The sequence below is a fragment of the Sander lucioperca genome, chromosome 15 (assembly GCF_008315115.2).
Source record: "Sander lucioperca isolate FBNREF2018 chromosome 15, SLUC_FBN_1.2, whole genome shotgun sequence".
Taxonomy (NCBI): Eukaryota; Metazoa; Chordata; class Actinopteri; order Perciformes; family Percidae; genus Sander; species Sander lucioperca.
Window position 1 is genome coordinate 5,730,671 of NC_050187.1, and position 18,506 is coordinate 5,749,176.

The window sequence follows — 18,506 nt, forward strand, 5'->3', positions numbered from 1 at the left end:
AACTACACACAGGTGAATCACATTAGGGTGGGCACAGGTAATTACAAACTGCAGGAAACAAACAAAGACAGGAAGACAAGAGAACGGGAATGCAGACATACAGTACATTTCAAAATAAAACAGGAAGTCCATGAAACAAACAGAAAACAAAATAAGAGCGAGGACTGGATGTGACAGTACCCCTCCCTCTAAGGCCGAACACCGGACGGCCCAGGCTCTTCAGGATGCTGCCTATAAAAGTCCTGAATCAGGCTAGAATCCAAGATATTACTGGCTGAAACCCACGATCTCTCCTCTGGACCGTATCCCTCCCAGTCCACCAAAAACTGCCTTCCTTGACCCCTCTTCCTGACCACCAAAAGCTGGACACAGGAAAAGGTCCTTCGAACCGAGGAGCCAACTTCCGGCTCGCTTGCGCAGTGGAAGATCCTTGGTGGCCAACCACACCTTCTGGCCCACTTGGTAATGAGGCGCCGCAGACCTCCGACAATCAGCCTGCCTCTTGTACTGGTCACTGTTCCTCAAGAGAACCTATCGAGCCCTTGTCCAGGTCCGCCGACACCGCCTGACCAAGGCCACAGCAGAAGGAACCCCCACCTCTCTCTTGAGTGCGGAAAACATCGGCGGCTGATACCCATAGGCGCACTGGAAAGGAGACAAGCCGGTGGATGAGCAGGGCAGGGTGTTGTGAGCGTACTCCACCCACAGAAGCTGTTTGGAACAGGAAGCTGGATTCCGCGAGACCAGGCAGCGAAGACCCATCTCCATCTCCTGATTCAGTCTCTCAGTCTGTCCATTTGACTGTGGGTGGTAACCTGAAGGCAAGCTGACTGTGGCCCTGATCAGTGTGCAGAATGCCTTCCAGAACTGGGAGATGAATTGTGGACCACGATCTGACACCACATCAGTAGGCAACCCATGTACCCTGAACACATGGGCGAGCAGAACCTCTGCTGTCTCTTTAGCAGAGGGTAGTTTGGGCAGGGGAATAAAATGTACCATTTTGGAAAATCTGTCCACAACAACTCAGAACGGCAGTATTACCATCGGAGGGGGGTAACCCACTAACAAAGTCTATGGAAATGTCTGACCATGGGCGCTTGGGAACAGGCAGAGGTTGTAAGAGGCCAAAAGATGCTTGACGTTAAGTCTTATTTTGAGCACAGACTGGACACGCAGCCACATATTCCCTGACCTCTCTCTCCATGGACGGCCACCAGAATCGTTGTTGCACCACGAAAATGGTCCTCTTGACCCCAGGATGACAGGAGAGAGGCGAGGTGTGTGCCCAATGGATGACCTGAGCCCGAAGTTCAGCAGGAACAAACCGATGATTGGGAGGACAACCAGAAGGAACAGTTAGGCTGAATCCCATTTCTCTATCTTACCCCTACCCCTTACCCCTACCCCTTAGTTTACCCCTCGCCCTTGGCCCTCAAAAACGAGGGGTAAGGGGTAGGGGTGAAAACATACCCCTATGAAATGAGATGCCACTTGTTTACATCATCATACATACTTAGGTCTGTTTGCAATAAATATTTGTATACACACTGCATGGTGTGTTCAGTTCAGTTATCACTGTTTTGAATGTCATTGATGTTCAGAAACACTTTCTTTGTTAACAAAAAGCTGTCTTTATTGCCCAATAAAGTAAACATTATTACAACTATTACAACTATTAGAACCATAACTTACATGTCACACACATATAAAAAAGACACTCAAATGTACAAAACAAAAAAAAGACACATAAGACCACAAACTGAAATTCCAGACCCCAGTCTGATGCCTGTTGGCCAGCACACGCATAACACAGGACTCAGGCAGAATGTTAGCAGGTTCTTCGGGAGATGGATCAGGATCGAACAGGCAGGATAAGGCATCAGGCTTCACATTCTTAGAACCAGGACGGTAAGACAGGGTAAAGTTAAATCATTTAAAGAACAGGGCCCACCTAGCTTGGCATGAATTCAGTCTTTTGGCAGAACGCAGGAACCCCTCGAGCCAATGCCGCCACTCCTCCAAGGCCACCTTAACTGCCAGAAACTCACTGTTACCAACATCGTAGTTCCTCTCTGCTCCAGACAGCTTATGAGACAGGAAAGCACATGGATGAAGTCTCTTATCTTGGGAGGAACGTTGAGACAGAACAGCTCCAACACCCACATCAGACGCATCCACTTCCACCACGAACTGGCGTTGCGGATCCGGCAGAACCAACACAGGAGCAGTGGAAAAACTTTGTTTCAGGTGAGTAAATGACCATTCAGCTGCTGGAGACCACTGGAACGGCGTCTTGATAGATGTGAGTTTGTGAAGTGGAGCTGCCACAGTGCTGAAGCTTCTGATGAATTTGCGGTAGAAGTGAGCAAAACCAAGAAACCTCTGGACCTGCTTGCGTTTAGTAGGAGTTGGCCATTCAGCAACTGCTCTCACTTTCTCTGTGTCCATGCGAAATTCACCCTCCGACACCACGAACCCCAGGAAGGACACAGTGGGCACATGAAACTTTCACTTCTCAGCTTTGACATAAAGCTGATTATCCAGTAGTCTTTGAAGCACCTGTCGCACATGCTGAACATGTGAACTTGGGTTAGAAGAGAAGATCAGGATATCGTCCAGGTAAACAAATAGAAAAATTTTCAACATGTCTCTCAGAATGTCACTGTCACATGTTTACTAATGCCTGAAAAACTGCAGGAGCGTTAGTGAGTCCAAATGGCATTACAAGGTATTCGTAATGGCCTGTAGGGGTGTTGAAAGCCGTTTTCCACTCGTCCCCACTCCTTATTCTCACCAAATGGTAGGCGTTGCGAAGATCCAATTTAGTGAAAATCTTAGCCCCCTGGAGCAGTTCAAAAGCAGTGGAGATCAAAGGCAATGGATAATGGTTCTTCACTCTAATGTCATTAAGTCCCCTGTAATCGATACAGGGGCGTAGGGATTTGTCTTTCTTTCCCAGAAAGAAGAAATCGGCTTCCGCCGGAGAAGAGGAAGGGTGAATAATCCCTGCTGCCAGTGATGCCCCCATGTACTCCTTCATCGCTGCCATCTCAGGAGGTGACAGTGAAAACCCTTAAACCCTTATAACAAGGTAATGACCAGGTAACAGTTCTATGGCGCAGTCATAGAGGAGATTTTGATCCTTCTGCAGAAGGATGCGATCATGAAAGTCGATCCCAGCGAACTGCTCGATGGCTTGTATTCCATGTATTTCCTTGTTCCGAAGAAGGATGGTGGGTTGCGCCTCATCTTGGAACTAAGGCCTTTAAGGTTAAACGCCTTCATAAAGGTTCTGCCTTTCAAAATGCTGAACACAAATCAGGTCTTGGAATCCATAGAAAAAGGAGACTGGTTCACCTCCATAGATCTGAACGATGCGTACTTTCACGTGCCCATCTGCCCCGACCACTGGCCTTTCCTTCGGTTTGCCTTCCAAGGACAAGCGTACCAGTTCAAGGTCCTGCCATTTGGCCTTAGAGCTGAAGATCTTTGCCGGGTCTCGTCGGGTTCGGTCTTAATTTCTGTCATTTTACACGGGCTCGGGCCGGGCTCGGGCTTGTGCTCCAGGTTGCATGGTAAATGAGCGGTCAGGTGATGCATTTCGATTAGCACGAAAATGGATGCTGAGGAGGTGAAACAAAGGCTGGGCTCTGGAGGACCAACTTCCAAGTGGCCTATAGCCTACGTTAGTCATGAATAAATTATGTTAAAAAATGTATAAATGACTCATTCTTGACGAAAGACAAAAGAGTTGTGTGCGTGCGGCGCAGTCTCTTTTTTCTTTCTCTCCCTTTTCCGCCTAGTGGTGCGTATGCCCGCTCGTGGTGTGAAGTGGACTGTGTCCGCGCTATTCTCCCACATGCACTCTAATCACTACTGATAGACAGGATGGTGCAAGGTATGTGGGAACCCCTTTGGGGGGAGCACACATCAATGTTTTGGAGTTGAGGGCGGTTCACCTTTCTCTGAAAGCTCTCCTCCCTTTTATTCAGGACAGACATGTCCTAGTGAGAACAGACAGTTCCTCCACTGTGTATCATGTAAATCACCAGGGAGGCACCAGGTCTCTGCGCTGCCTCCAGGTCGCACAGGAACTCCTGTTTTGGGCTTTTCGGCGTCTGGCTTCGCTAAGGGCGATTTACATTCTTGTAACTTACTTGTGAACCGGGCAGCGGACCTCCTGTTCAGGACTGGTCCTCCCCCAGGAGAGTGGAGACTCTCTCCAGAAGTTGTAGCCCTCCTATGGACTCGGTGCGGCATGGCACGGACCGATCCGTTTGCATCAGTGGAGACTACCCACTGCAGGATGTGTGTCAAATTATTGATTTATTTAGTAAGTACGGTGTAATAAGCGGAATAATGTAAAGCAAGCGGGTCATTATCTCTCCCACAGTCATCATTAGTTAAAAAAAAAGTTTGGGAAACTTTATTTGCATATGGTGATACAATGTAATGTATACTGTAAATTGTCACCAGGGGCCTATTTATCTCAGCTGCAGAGTAAACGAGGGCTGTATTTGAAACAGGTCTATTTTTAGATACTTTAGTTCTATTGACTTTATTTTTATATGATATTCTATCATACTGGTGTAAGAAACTTTCCTGCAAATTCATGACTTCCTGTTGTCTTGATAAATTCAGTGTAATGTACATTCCACAATACTAACTCTGTCAGTACAACAGAGACATGTCAAACTCACCACTGTCGTTCTCTTTTTAACACTAATGGTGTAAGGCGTTAAGGAGACTATATTGCACTTGCTGTGTAGACCTGTCATCAACTTCATGCCTTCCCAAACAGACTTGAGGTCATAACCAAATTTGTAGGTAGAAGGTTCTTACTGATACAGAAAGTAGTTTGATATCAGGTAAACATTTGTTTGTGGACCCCCTCCGCTATGGATGTAGGAGAGCCTTGTAGCTGAAGTGTTATTGTTTTGTTGTCCTTCAGGTGCCTAGCTGATGTGTTTGTTTTTGTCCTATGTGGTATCTGCAGCTGGAGGATGAGGAGGAACCATTTGTGTTAGAGGATACCTACGTGCTAAACACAGATAACATGGCTGCTCACTCCTGTGACACCTCCTCTCTGGCCAGCTCGGACAGTGGAGACCCAGCACATCTTCAACGACATGTACACACATACAGACACACACACACTCCTTGTGCATCCAATTGGGCAGCCGCGGCATTTATGGTGCTTTACTCTTCTGGAGTCTGTGTTTTATATCTGTTGCAACATTTATTGTACTCTTGAAAGATGCAAATATATAAACTTATATAATTACTAACTTACTCTAGGGCTTTTTGTAATAATACATTTTAAACAAATTTGAAATCCCCCCCTAACAAAAAAACAAATAATGTTGTTGACAACATCATTTTCACTGTTTTATTAACTTTAGGCTTCATTATTAGCCTGGTTGACACCTGACCTTTCTCAGTTGTAACTGAGAGCGGGTCTGGGCAAGCTTCATTCGCAGCGCATTTCCAAAGGGGCGTCACCAACAGACGCCGTTCAAATGCCTCTGGGCACAATTGGATAGTCCTTCAACCAATCAGACCAACGATCCGGGTGATGTAGCGGCGACAGCAGAATCAACGGGTTGCTGCCGAAGCGGTGGCCGTCATGTTGAATGTAAACAAAAAGCTGCTTACCTTCGCTGCACTATCGTCATCGTGTAAAGCTCGCCTCAACGGTTGTTGTGATAGGCTCTTGGCCAGACTGACTTGCAGAGCAAATCTCAAATTTGCAGGAAGTTCGTCAGGACTTCATTACACCAATCTAACGTCATATTCTTCCAGCAATCAAATTTTCTTTTTACATGACTTGCAATTTTTATTTTATTACATACACATCAGTCATTCTCAACAGATGACATACAGTATAATGGAGTTGCAGAAGGAGGTTGTATACAAGTGAGGGGGGAGAAAGTCCTGGGGTTGGGTGATATTGTTAAATTAGAACTCCGGGCAATTTTTACGTTAATCTTGATCGCTATAGGTATGTGAGTACTGTCGATAGCAAAAAAACGAGCTAAATTGGTGGAGCTCCCACTTAGCTAAAACGGCAGTTTTGGAGGCATAACATAAAGACACAGACACAAAATACAATTAAAATGTCTGTGCAACATGAACAGGGCCCTTACATGACAAGAAGATGCGTTTTCAACTCAGACATTGTTTAAATTCACCTACCCTGTTAGCTGCTATCTGCCGTCTGGGATGAGTGAGTGTGTTCAGCCAGGCTTCGGTAATAATCATCAAGCAGCAGTTTCGTGTGTATTTGTAACATATATATCCATTTTGTGTGCGATCCATCTGGTGTTGGTGAATATAGGAGTCTTGGCAGTGGCGAACTGTGTATTAGTTGCCTTAGCCAGGCTAGCAGGCCTGACCGGCATCCTTCTACTTCCTCCCCGCCTTCCCCACCTGCCGCGGCCAACAACAATCCACAGGCGCCAGCTGGTCTGGTGGATGTCCGACAGTCCATGCTTTCGTGGCGAAATTTTGAAGTTTATTCCCCCCTCAAAAATAGGTAATTGAGCACTGTAATGGTTATTATCATATCAGTGACTATGTAACTACATGGAAACGGGCCAAATTATGTCTGTTCCTTGTAAAGTAACAGCGTTACAGAAGGCTAGCTGTAGTCTTGCGCTGAAGTCCCGTGGGAATTCAGTTGTAGCAGGAAAAGGTAAACAACAGTGTGCAGATCGGAGCGTAGTGTGTGAAGAGTGAAGAGCGGAGGTGTTCACAAGGGAAGAAGCTTGGAGTAACGTAGTTAACTATGGAGCTAGAGTTAGCCTTCTGTAACGCTGTTACAAGCCATGACCAACTTGCATCCTCCGGTCATCAAGCGTCACATCAGACTCCAACCCCGTATAAAACAAAATACGGCGGAGAGATGACAAAATGCGTAGCTATATATAACTATTATATACGTTCAGGCAGCAAGCAGCTGTTTACCGGGGGGAGGGACACCGCGGTGAACGGTTATCGGTAAGAAGCTACACTACTGTTTAATGTTCAGAAATAATAGCTAGCTGTGTAATATTCAGAAGTAATAGCTGTGTAATCTGCTTTTTATTCCCCCCCTCATTCACATAGGCTTATTTTGAAGAAGATGGGGATCGGAGGGAGGGTCACCCAGGCCAAGGAGAAGTGGGACAATTTAAAAACAAAGTACAAGGTGGGAGATATTGTACTTTGGGGTATTAAGGTATGGACATAATTGTTATGCACATCTTAATGTAACTTGTGATTTTTGAAGTAAGCCTTGGATGTAAACCTGACAGACTTGGGCCTGCTGACAGTAAGTTTAGATGCAGTATTGTGTACTATAGTAGTAATACATCATCACAACAATCTTTTGATCTTCACTGTTTAGGAATGCAAATGTCCTGCAACAGGTCAGGGGACAGAAGATGGCAAGGCGACGGCAGCAACTTGGCCCTGGTTTGCTCTCATGGACGAGGCATTAGGGCAGTCTGCAGCATTCTCGCCTTATTGCCTCGATCCAAGAGGACAAACCAGGGCCAAGCACTGCACAAGAGGTAGAGGAAGGGAGAGACGAGGAGGAGGAGGAGGAAGTGAGAGACAGCAGCAAAGAGAGAGCAGGGAACAGAGGAGAGAAGAGGAGAAGAGAGAGAGAGGATCCATTCCTCCAACTCCTCAAGGAGGACATTAAATATCAGAGGGAGGCAGATGAGAGGAGGGAAGCAGAGGCCAGAGAGAGGTCAAACTGCTTTTTTCTGCTTTTGGAGAGGTTGACGGAAAAATAAATAAAGTAAATTAAATTTAACTGGTTCTTTGCCCCTTTTTTAATTATTTAATATAAACTGTCTGTGTCCATATTTTAAAATACCGTATTGTTTCTTTAGACTGCAATAGAAAAAACTTGGTAAGTAACAAATAACTAGCATGTGAAGCCTAGAACAATGTACTGAACAATATCTTCACCCTTATTTACAACGTTTTGTGGTTAGGTTCTACAAAAACATTCATTTCATCTTGGTTACAAAAAATTATTTATTTAAACATTTCTATATTGACAACTATATACATGAAGCAAAACATTCATTCAAACAACATTCTCATATCTACAACTATATACAACAACTTAAACATTTACAACTATATACAACAAGACCAACAACAGAACAACGAGTGGCCATCAGCTACAGCTGCTGGTGCTGCTGCTGCTTCAAGACTGCAGACAGAAGAAGAAAGTTTAGGTTAGTCCAGTGGTAATCCAATCTGTCCTGTAAGATGATAATTGTATCTAACGTATCTAAAACACTTGCAGTATATTTAATATTGTATCAAGAAGGTAAATTAAATATACTTATGTACTAGTAATGTACTTTATTATTGTCAGTTAAGACCATAATAAAGTACATCACTAGTACATTAAGTATATTTAATTTACCTTCTTGACTGTGTATGGGTGTTTACCAATGGTGTTGTTAAATGACTTTTCATATGTTGGTTACAGTGTTACAGTAGTTTAAGGATAATTGCCAGCTGGTAACTTTGAAGTATATTTTTGTCATAATAGTCATAGAAACAACAAACTTTCTTTTATGTACTTGGATGTGTCATCTTCCACACATTTAATTATTCACCTGGGAAAAATAGTCGTGGTCCAGAGGTGCCTCATGCAGTGCAGACACGTCATTGGTCAGCGCGGCCTGCCAAGCAGCTCCACTCTGGCTCTCCCCACCATCACGCTCCAGACGTCCTCCTCCACAGCCTCTTCCAGCTCATCCCCAACACCAACACAAACGGGAAGAGTTTCCTGTTGTTATAGTCGTGACCATCAGGGCTGCCAGGACATTTTATTCGGATGTGGCAGCCATCTACTGCCCCTGCTGTGGTTCGCTATGAGTTTCGCTGGGAAATGTGGAGGATGTTTAACATGGCAGCGAATGGAGGAAGATTTGGAACTGTTGTCATTTGGAAGCTCATCGAGCCAAATGTATAATCACATAAATGAGCACATTGGCTGAAACTAGACAGAAATACCTACGTTTTGATGTATAGATTGTGTATGACAAGTAAAAATTGTGGGTGTGAGAGCAATTTAGAGGAGGGACAAAGATAATTTTTTAAGGCTCCACACTCTACTTGATGAGACTAGATAGATGACTCTATCACTCACTCTGGCAGACACAATACACACTCTGTTTAATCGATAAAAATTCCTGAAATGATCACTAAACTTAAACAACTTTATCACAAAAACTGTAAAATATATCAAACTGAAAAGATATAGCCTAATACCTGAAGTTTTTGTGAATGGTTTAAAGTTTGAATCACATCTGTAGGTAAAAGTATGACAGACCTGAAAACTTTGGGAGTGGAAGAGGATTTGAAGGATTTGAAGCATGCTCTCATTGCGTTTAATGTTAAAATAACATGTTTAAAAGCTTAATATTTAAAAAAGTATAAATAGTAGAAAAAAGTTGACTAGAAAATGCATTTCCTGCAGAAAATGTGTGGGAATGCTGAATAGTTAAATTGCTAAAGCTAAACTAGATGAATAGCTTAAATCCGCAAGAAGAAGTTGAAGTAGTGAGAATAGTTGAAAAAGTGGAAATCGGTTTAATAAGTATGAATTTCATTAAAAGTTGAATAACACCACTAATGTATAAAAGAATTTATTTTCCTATCTGAAATTATGAATAAGTATGGAAGACTTACAAATGCTGTGAGAAACACTGATGAAAATGCAGAAATATGGAACAAATTGTTTGAAAAATCTCAAATGCATTGCACTACACTGCTGAAAAACTTGGAAGTTGGAAGCTGAACTGCACATAACTTAAGAGCTGAAATACATTTGTAGAAAAGCTGGAAGCTAAACTGTAATACTGTCAAAAGTGGAAGTTTCAATAAATTGACTAAAAATACTTATTATCAGCAATATCCATTGCATAGAACAAACACGCAGAAAGAGAGAAAGAGAGACAGAGAGAAAGAGAGAGAGAGAAGAAAGAGAGGAGAGAAGGAGAGAAGAGTATGTATGTATGTATATGTGTGTGTGTGTGTGTGTGTGTGTGTGTGTGTGTGTGTGTGTGTATATGTGTGGCTATGTGTGTACGTGTGTTCAGGTGTGTGTATGTGTTTCTTTGTGTGTGTGTGTGTGTGTGTGTGTGTGTGTGTGCCTCTGTGTGTGAGAAAAGACAGACAATATATAATAATTTTTCTGTCTGTGGAAAAGTGCTGTGTCATGCTATAAAGATTATCACAACATTACATTACATGTAATTTAGCTTACACTTTTATCCAAAGCAACTTCCAATTGCTATATATGTATGGTAATACGGCTCAAAGTGGGATTCAAACCTGGGTCTCCCAAACCAACGGCATGTGTCATAAAAGAAAAGAGAAAATAGAAAAAAAAAAAAAACAGAAAAGAAAGAAAACAAATTGCTACTAGGGATTTAGGGCTTTGCTTAAGGACACATCAGTTAATGTAGCATAGTGGGATACGAATCAGGGTTTCCCATGTCAAAGGTATGTGTCATTACCTTTACACTATGACCACCCAATACATGGTAGGTGGTCTTTCAGCTCTAATAAAGTCTTTCTTTGATCTGTAATTACCACACCTGCTGTTAATATGTCACCTGTGGCACGCTGCAGCTATTCAGAGAGAGATTTTTTGAAAAAGGGGAAATTGTTTTAACAAGTATGAATTTCTTTAAAAAGATAAAAGCTTATGTTAAACAGAACTGTTGGCTTCAAAAGTTGAATAATGACAACAGATGTAGAACATTGTGAGGTCTGAGTATATTTTCTAACTGATAATGACTCACAAATGCAAAAATGTGAAACAAATTGTATGTAAAATCTTAAAGCTCAAATGCATTGCACTGCTGAAACATCTGGAAAATTGTTAGAGTTGGAAGCTAAACTGCATTACCTAAATAAGTGAAGAGCTAAAATACATTGTTAGAAAAGCTGCAAGCTGAACTGTAATACTGTCAAAGATGAAAGTTGAAATGAATTGCCTGAAAAGGCTGAAAGACTGCTGATGCTGTCTGTGAAAGTGCTGTCATGGTGACGAGTGTTTGTAAACACCCTTTGATTCGCAATCAGTTAACAACTAGAGCACCTGCTGTTAAACTGCCACCCGGTGAGCTCCACGGCCTGCAACCGCAGACGGACCGTCATCAGTGGGGATCGACCAGCGTAGCAACACTGCTTTTGCCAGAAAGCTTCGCTGCCTTGACCTGCAGTCGGAGCTCCAGCGGGACACGGAGAGCCCCACATCCGGTAGCAGCGGCCCATCCCCCGGCCATGACCAGAGCTTGCTTTGCTGATGTTGTGCATCCCTGCTAAGAATTGCACCCGCTTGGGCAGAAACAATCATTTCTGCAGAATTCATTGCTGCCGAAAATTGCATCTAGTAGCAAGGAAATGCTACTACAGAGTCTGATAAAACATTTATGTCTCTAAACCTTCTAAAATTCTAATCATTATTGATGAACATGACAAAGAGATTTACTATTGCCTAGTTTTTAAACAGTACTTTGCCTTATAAAATCATTATTTTCCCTAGTGGATGCAATTCTCGGCAGGGATGCGAAACTTGGCACCTGTTACCCACTGATGACAGTCCGTCTGCGGCTGCAGGCCGTGGAGCTCACCGCCAGTGTTTTAGTTTGACTGTTAAAAAGTGTTTAGACAATTAAAAGGTATTTATTTAGAAGCGGGCTGGCTGCTAGTTAGCTAACGCTAGCATGCTATTCCACCAAGTTTCCATGCTACATAAATAAGCCGGACAGAGTTGTCCCTCATCTGGCGATAGAAACCCTGCTTTTCCCATAGACTGTATATAAGAAGGCTTTTCCCGTTCTGTTAGCTCAGAGCTCCACAGCCTAAGTCCACAGGTACAAATTAGTTTTGCACCAAATGTATCGTCAAGAGTGTTGTGAAAGTCGAGGTGCGCAGATTCGCCACTTTGTGATGCGAGAGAGCACATATGTGAAGTTGCAGTGACAGATTCGAGAGGTTGTAATCACTGAGTTGTGGTTGTGATGGAAAATGAACCAGAGTAAAAAAAAAAGTATATGAGTAAATGTTGCATTATAAGTTTGCAGCTGTCATTGTGTTCATGTAAATATCAATCTACACATTTGTGAATATTTTTTCTGTAACTTCACATTCAGAATACAGGTGTGTGAACATTTTCTACAAGTGCAAATTTCAATTTACAAGTTCAGATTTTTTTTACAAGCTCTCATGTTTTTTTTCTTTGTATGACTTCAAATTCAGATCACATGTGTGTGAATATTTTTTACAAGTGCAAATTTTATTTTTACAAGTGCAAATTTTATTTTTACAAGTGCAAATTTTAACATACAAGTTCAGATTTTTTGTTCTGCAAGTTCTCACATCGTATTCTACAAGCTCTCCCATTTTGCACCATATTTACCTTCATAGTTATCAGTCAAATGATGTCATCCTGAGCACCACAAGGCCTTTGTGAACGCATCTATATAAAATTGATGTGGATAAACTTAAAAATGTGGGCATATCAGCGATTTAAAAGAGTGATTCACTATGCATTTCGCTCAGAAATGTGGAGAATGTTAAACAGGGCAGTGAATGGAGGAAGATGTGGAACTCTTGTCATTTGGAAGCTCACCGAGCCAAAAGTATAAGTCATATCACATAACTGAGCACATTGGCTGAAACTAGACAAAAATACCTACGTTTTGATGTATACATTGTGCAGGACATTAGATTAGACACAACGGTAGATATTGTGAGCGTGAGAGCAATTTATAGAGAAGGGACAAAGATCATTTTTAAGGCTCTGCACACTAGTTTATGACATCATCCACTCTAGCTCGCGCAATACACACCCATTTTAAACGCAAAAAAATCCTGAAATGATCACTAAACTTAAACAGCTTTTTCACTAAGCAAACATTTTGAACATTTTAAAGTGTGTTTGGCATCTGTAGGAGAAAGTACGAAGGAGCTGAATATTTTGGGAGCGGAAGAAGATTTTAAGGATTTGAAGCATGCTGTCATTGAGTTTAATGTTAAAATAAAATGTTTAAAAGCGTAATATTTAAAAAAGTATAAATAGTAGAAAAAAAGTTGAAGAAGTCCCATCATCTGCTGAAAGAGCTGAACATTTTAAAAGTTGAATGATTTTAAACGTTTGACTTTAACGTATGCAGAAGTTACAGAGAGCCAAAAAATGTATGGAAGAGGGAATAAGAAGAAAAAGAAAAACTAGAAAATGCATTTCCTGCAGAAAATGCATGGGAAAGCTGAATAGCTGAATTGCTAAAGCTAAACTGGATGAATAGCTTAAATCCGTAAGAAGTTGAAGTAGTGATAATAGTTGAAAAAGTTTAAATCGTTTTAATAAGTATGAATTTCAGAATCAGAATCAGAATCAGAATCAGAAAGGGCTTTATTGCCAAGTACGTTGCACATACGAGGAATTTGTCATGGTGTTGTTGGACATGTCACACATACAAATATAAGAAGGATAAAAAGATATAAACAATATAAGTATAAACATATACACACAGTACGTATTAATAATGATAAAATAAATTTAAATAAATAGTAAAATAAGTTAAACAGTAGTGAAAAGGGACGCTACAGCAGAGTAGGTACAGTGGCATGAGGAGCCAGAGGTGGGGTGTGGAGAGAGTCAGGATGGATTCCGAGCCTTGTTTAGAAGTCTAGTGGCGGAGGGGAAAAAACTGTTTATGTGGCGTGAGGTTTTGGCAATGATGGACCTCATCCTCCTGCCAGAGGGGAGTGGCTCAAAGAGCTTGTGTCCGGGGTGGGAGGGGTCAGCCACAATCTTTCCAGCACGCTTCAGAGTCCTGGTGGCGTATAGGTCCTGGAGCGGCGGCAGATTGCAGCCAATCACCTTCTCAGCTGACCGAATGACACGCTGCAGCCTGCCCTTGTCCTTGGCAGTGGCAGCAGTGTACCAGATGGTGATGGAGGATGTGAGGATGGACTCAATGATGGCTGTGTAGAAGTGCACCATCATTGTCTTTGGCAGGTTGAATTTCTTCAGCTGCCGCAGGAAGTACATCCTCTGTTGTGCTTTCTTGACGAGGGAGCTGATGTTCAGCTCCCACTTGAGGTCCTGGGAGATGGTAGTTCCCAGGAAGCGGAAAGACTCCACAGTGTCGATTGTGGAGCCACAGAGGGTGATGGGGGCAGGTGGGGCTGGGTTCTTTCTGAAGTCCACAACCATCTCCACTGTCTTGAGAGCGTTGAGCTCTAGGTTGTTTTGCCTGCACCAGGTCACCAGGTGGTCAGCCTCCCACCTGTAGGCGGACTCGTCTCCATCAGAGATGAGTCCGATGAGGGAGGTGTCGTCCGCAAACTTCAGAAGCTTGACGGACTGGTGACCGGAGGTGCAGCTGTTGGTGTACAGGGAGAAGAGCAGAGGAGAAAGAACGCAGCCCTGGGGGGATCCGGTGCTGATGGTCTGTGAGTCGGAGACGTGTTTCCCCAGCTTCACATGCTGCTTCCTGTCAGACAGGAAGTCAGTGATCCACCTGCAGGTGGAGTCAGGCACACCAAGCTGGGAGAGTTTCTCCTGAAGCAGAGCCGGGATGATGGTATTGAAGGCAGAGCTGAAGTCCACAAACAGGATCCTGGCGTAGGTTCCTGCGGAGTCCAGGTGCCGGAGGATGTAGTGGAGGGCCAGGTTGACTGCATCATCTACAGACCTATTGGCTCTGTAGGCAAACTGCAGGGGGTCCAGGAGGGGGTCGGTGATGTCTTTGAGGTGTGAAAGCACAAGGCGCTCAAAGGACTTCATAACCACAGAGGTCAGGGCGACGGGTCTGAAGTCATTAAGTCCTGTGGTCCTTGGCTTCTTGGGGACAGGGATTATGGTTGAGGTCTTGAAGCAGGCTGGCACGTGACATGTCTCCAGTGAGGTGTTAAAAATGTCTGTGAACACTGGAGACAGCTGGTCAGCGCAGTGCTTCAAGCTGGATGGGGAGACAGCATCCGGTCCAGCAGCTTTCCTGGGATTCTGTCTCCTAAAGAGTCTGTTGACGTCCCTCTCGTGAATGGAGAGAGTCGTCACTGAGGTGGGAGGGGGGGTGGAGGTGGAGGGGACCTTTAAGGAGGGCATTGGTGGGGGGGCCCAGGACCCTGTTGAGGTGGGCGAGGTGGAGGTGATGCACAGTGGCTGTAGCTGTAGGGAGGTGTCGTGGGGAATGGTGTCAGGACTGTCCTTTTGTCTTTCAAATCGACAGTAGAACTCGTTCAGGTCGTTGGCTAGGTGTCGGTCATTGAAGGAGTGGGGGGTTTTAGGCTTGAAGTTGGTGATCTGCCTAAGTCCTTTCCAGACAGTCGCAGAGTCATTAGCTGAGAACTGGCGTTGGAGCTTTTCAGAGTACCGATGTTTAGCCTCCTTCACTGCCTTGCTAAATTTGTACTTTGACTCTTTAAATCTGTCTTTGTCCCCACTCCTGAACGAGTCTTCCTTAGCCAGCCTTAACCTTCTGAGTTTGGCTGTGAACCAGGGTTTGTCATTGTTGAAACTCACCCTGGTGCTTGATGGAACACAGCAGTCTGTTACAGTCTGCAGGGGAAAAGGACCCAAACGCAGAGAGAGACAGGCAGGCAGGAGCAGTGTTGAACTCAAAGATTTATTTCTTCCAACAAACAAAAACAAAACAAGGGAGTCCTGTGAGCTGCAGGCAGAAACCCTTACTGGGGAGAAAAAGGAGAGACGGAAAACTTGACTGACGCGGACACACACAAACTGACACAAGGGGATACAAAACGATCTGACAAGAGACAAAGGGAACACAGGGGTTAAATACAAGAGGTAATGAACAAATGAGGAACAGGTGACACGACAGGTGAAACACATCAGGGACATCAGGGGCAGGACAATCAACAAAGGCAAAAAGTAAAACTAGACATGACAGGACAGAAAACAGACTATCAAAATAAAACAGGAAACAGGAACCACTGACAAAAACCAGAAATCAACTAAACACAGAAACTTGACACACAGAATACAGAATGCAGGAATTAACCAAAACATATACAATAAACCAGGAGATAACTAAACAGAAATATACAGAATATACAAACACAGGGAACATGAACAAATAAACAATACAGACAACAGAATTGAACAAACTGATAACAGAAATATCCCTAAACCATAACAGAGCCCCCCCCTCAAGGGCGGATACCAGACGTCCAAAAAAAAAAAAAAAAAAAAAAACAACCCAGGGAGGGCGAAAGAGAGTTCGGGGGAGGCAGAAAGTCGCTGGGGACCAGGGAGCAGAAAATCACCAACTCACAGGGAACAGGGGGCCGGTGAGGCCTGGGGGGAAAACAGAGGGGCCACTCGGGACAGGGAACAGAGAGTCTCGGGGGAAACAGAGCGGGGCCGCTCGGGGGAAACACAGAGCGGGGCCACTTGGGGGGAAACACAGAGCGGGGCCACTCGGGGGGAAACACAGAGCGACCTCGGCAACAGGGGACTGAGAGGCCTCGGCAACAGGGGACTGAGAGGCCTCGGCAACAGGGGACTGAGAGCAGCCACGAAGGCAGAAGCCTTCAGGCGGCCTGCGACGAAGGCAGAATCCCTCTGGCCACCGGCGACGAAGGCAGAATCCCTCTGGCGGCCTGCGACGAAGGCAGAATCCCTCTGGCGGTCGGCGACGAAGGCAGAATCCCTCTGGCGGCCTGCGACGAAGGCAGAATCCCTCTGGCCACCGGCGACGAAGGCAGAATCCCTCTGGCCACCGGCGATGAAGGCAGAATCCCTCTGGCGGCCGGCGACGAAGGCAGAATCCCTCTGGCCACCGGCGACGAAGGCAGAATCCCTCTGGCCACCGGCGATGAAGGTAGAATCCCTCTGGCGGCCTGCGACGGAGGCAGAAACCTTCTGGCCACCGGCGACGGAGGCAGAAACCGTCTGGCCACCGGCGACGAAGGCAGAATCTTTCAGGTGGCCGTACTGGACGTCGAGGGCATTCAGGCGGCCAGGCAGGACGTCGAGGGCAGCGCCCCTCCGGGGGCCTTGCAGGTCGGCCGAGGCGGAGCCCCTTAGGAGGCTGCGCAGGTGAAGGGGCAGCTGGGCCGGAGTCAGGCGGCGGGTCATCTGGACTGGAGTCAGGCGACGGGTCAGCTGGACTGGAGTCAGGCGACGGGTCAGCTGGGCCGGAGTCTGGCGACGGGTCAGCTGGGCCGGGGTCAGGCGACGGGTCAGCTGGGCCGGGGTCAGGCGACGGGTCAGCTGGGCCGGGATCAGGCGACGGGTCAGCTGGGCCGGAGTCAGGCGACGGGCCAGCTGGGCCGGAGTCAGGCGGCCAGGCAACTGGGGCAGAGGTTGACTGGGCCGGAGTCAGGCGGCCAGGCAACTGGGGCAGAGGTTGACTGGGGTGCCAACAGGGCACGAGGGGCAGGAGTGGGCCTGACCGCCGACAGGGTACGAGGGGCAGGAGTAGGCCTGACCGCCGACAGGGCACGAGGGGCAGGAGTGGGCCTGACCGCCGACAGGACACGAGGGGCAGGAGTCGGCCTGACCGCCGACAGGACACGAGGGGCAGGAGTCGGCCTGACCGCCGACAGGACACGAGGGGCAGGAGTCGGCCTGACCTCCACAGGCAAAGTCTCAGGGGGGCAGAACAACACAGGCACACAGGCACATATGCAGGCACAGAGTGTCTGCATATGTGTGTTTGTGTAAGTGTCTGCGTGTGTGTGTATGTGTGTTTGGGTGTGTGTGTGTGTGTCTGTGTTTGTGTGTGTGTGTGCCTGTGTCTGTGTGTGTGTGTCTGTGTGTTTGTGTGTGTGTGTGTGTGTGTGTGTGTGTGTGTCTGTGTCTCTCTGTGTGTGTGGGAATGCTGAATAGCTAAATTGCTAAAGCTAAACTGGATTAAAAGCTTAAATCCGTAAGAAGTTGAAGTAGTGAGAATAGTTGAAAAAGTATGAATGGTTTAAATTAACATGAATTTCATTAAAAAGTTGAATAACACCACTTATATATAAAATAATTAATTTTCTAACTGAAATTATGAATAAGTATGGAAGACTTACAAATGCTGTGAGAAACATTGATGAAAATGCAGAAATGTAGAACAAATTGTTTGAAAAATCTCAAATGCATTGCACTACACTGCTGAAAAACTTGGAAGTTGGAAGCTGAACTGCACATAAGTTAAGAGCTGAAATACATTTGTAGAAAAGCTGGAAGCTAAACTGTAATACTGTCAAAAGTGGAAGTTCAAATAAATTGACTAAAAAGGCTAAACATATAAATACTTTGTATTATTATCAGACATATCCATTGCATAGAACAAAAAAGCATGACCCTAAAGAGCTGAGAGGTGAATATATTGCCTGAAAAGAAGCAGGATATATACATGGATGAAATCAGAAATCACAAATGACACTACAAGGAGGGAGGGAGGGAGGGAGAGAGAGAGAGAGACAGAAGGAGGGAGGGAGAGAGAGAGAGACAAGGAGGG

General features: G+C 45.1%; 1 long non-coding RNA gene across 1 annotated transcript; it reads left to right on the forward strand.

The window, feature by feature from the left end:
* Window positions 1-2,231: 2,231 nt before the first annotated feature.
* Window positions 2,232-12,557, forward strand: LOC118493267. The gene is made up of 3 exons (XR_004895271.1): window positions 2,232-2,243; window positions 2,994-2,998; window positions 12,454-12,557. It is a non-coding gene; the product is annotated as an uncharacterized LOC118493267 (long non-coding RNA).
* Window positions 12,558-18,506: the final 5,949 nt, after the last annotated feature.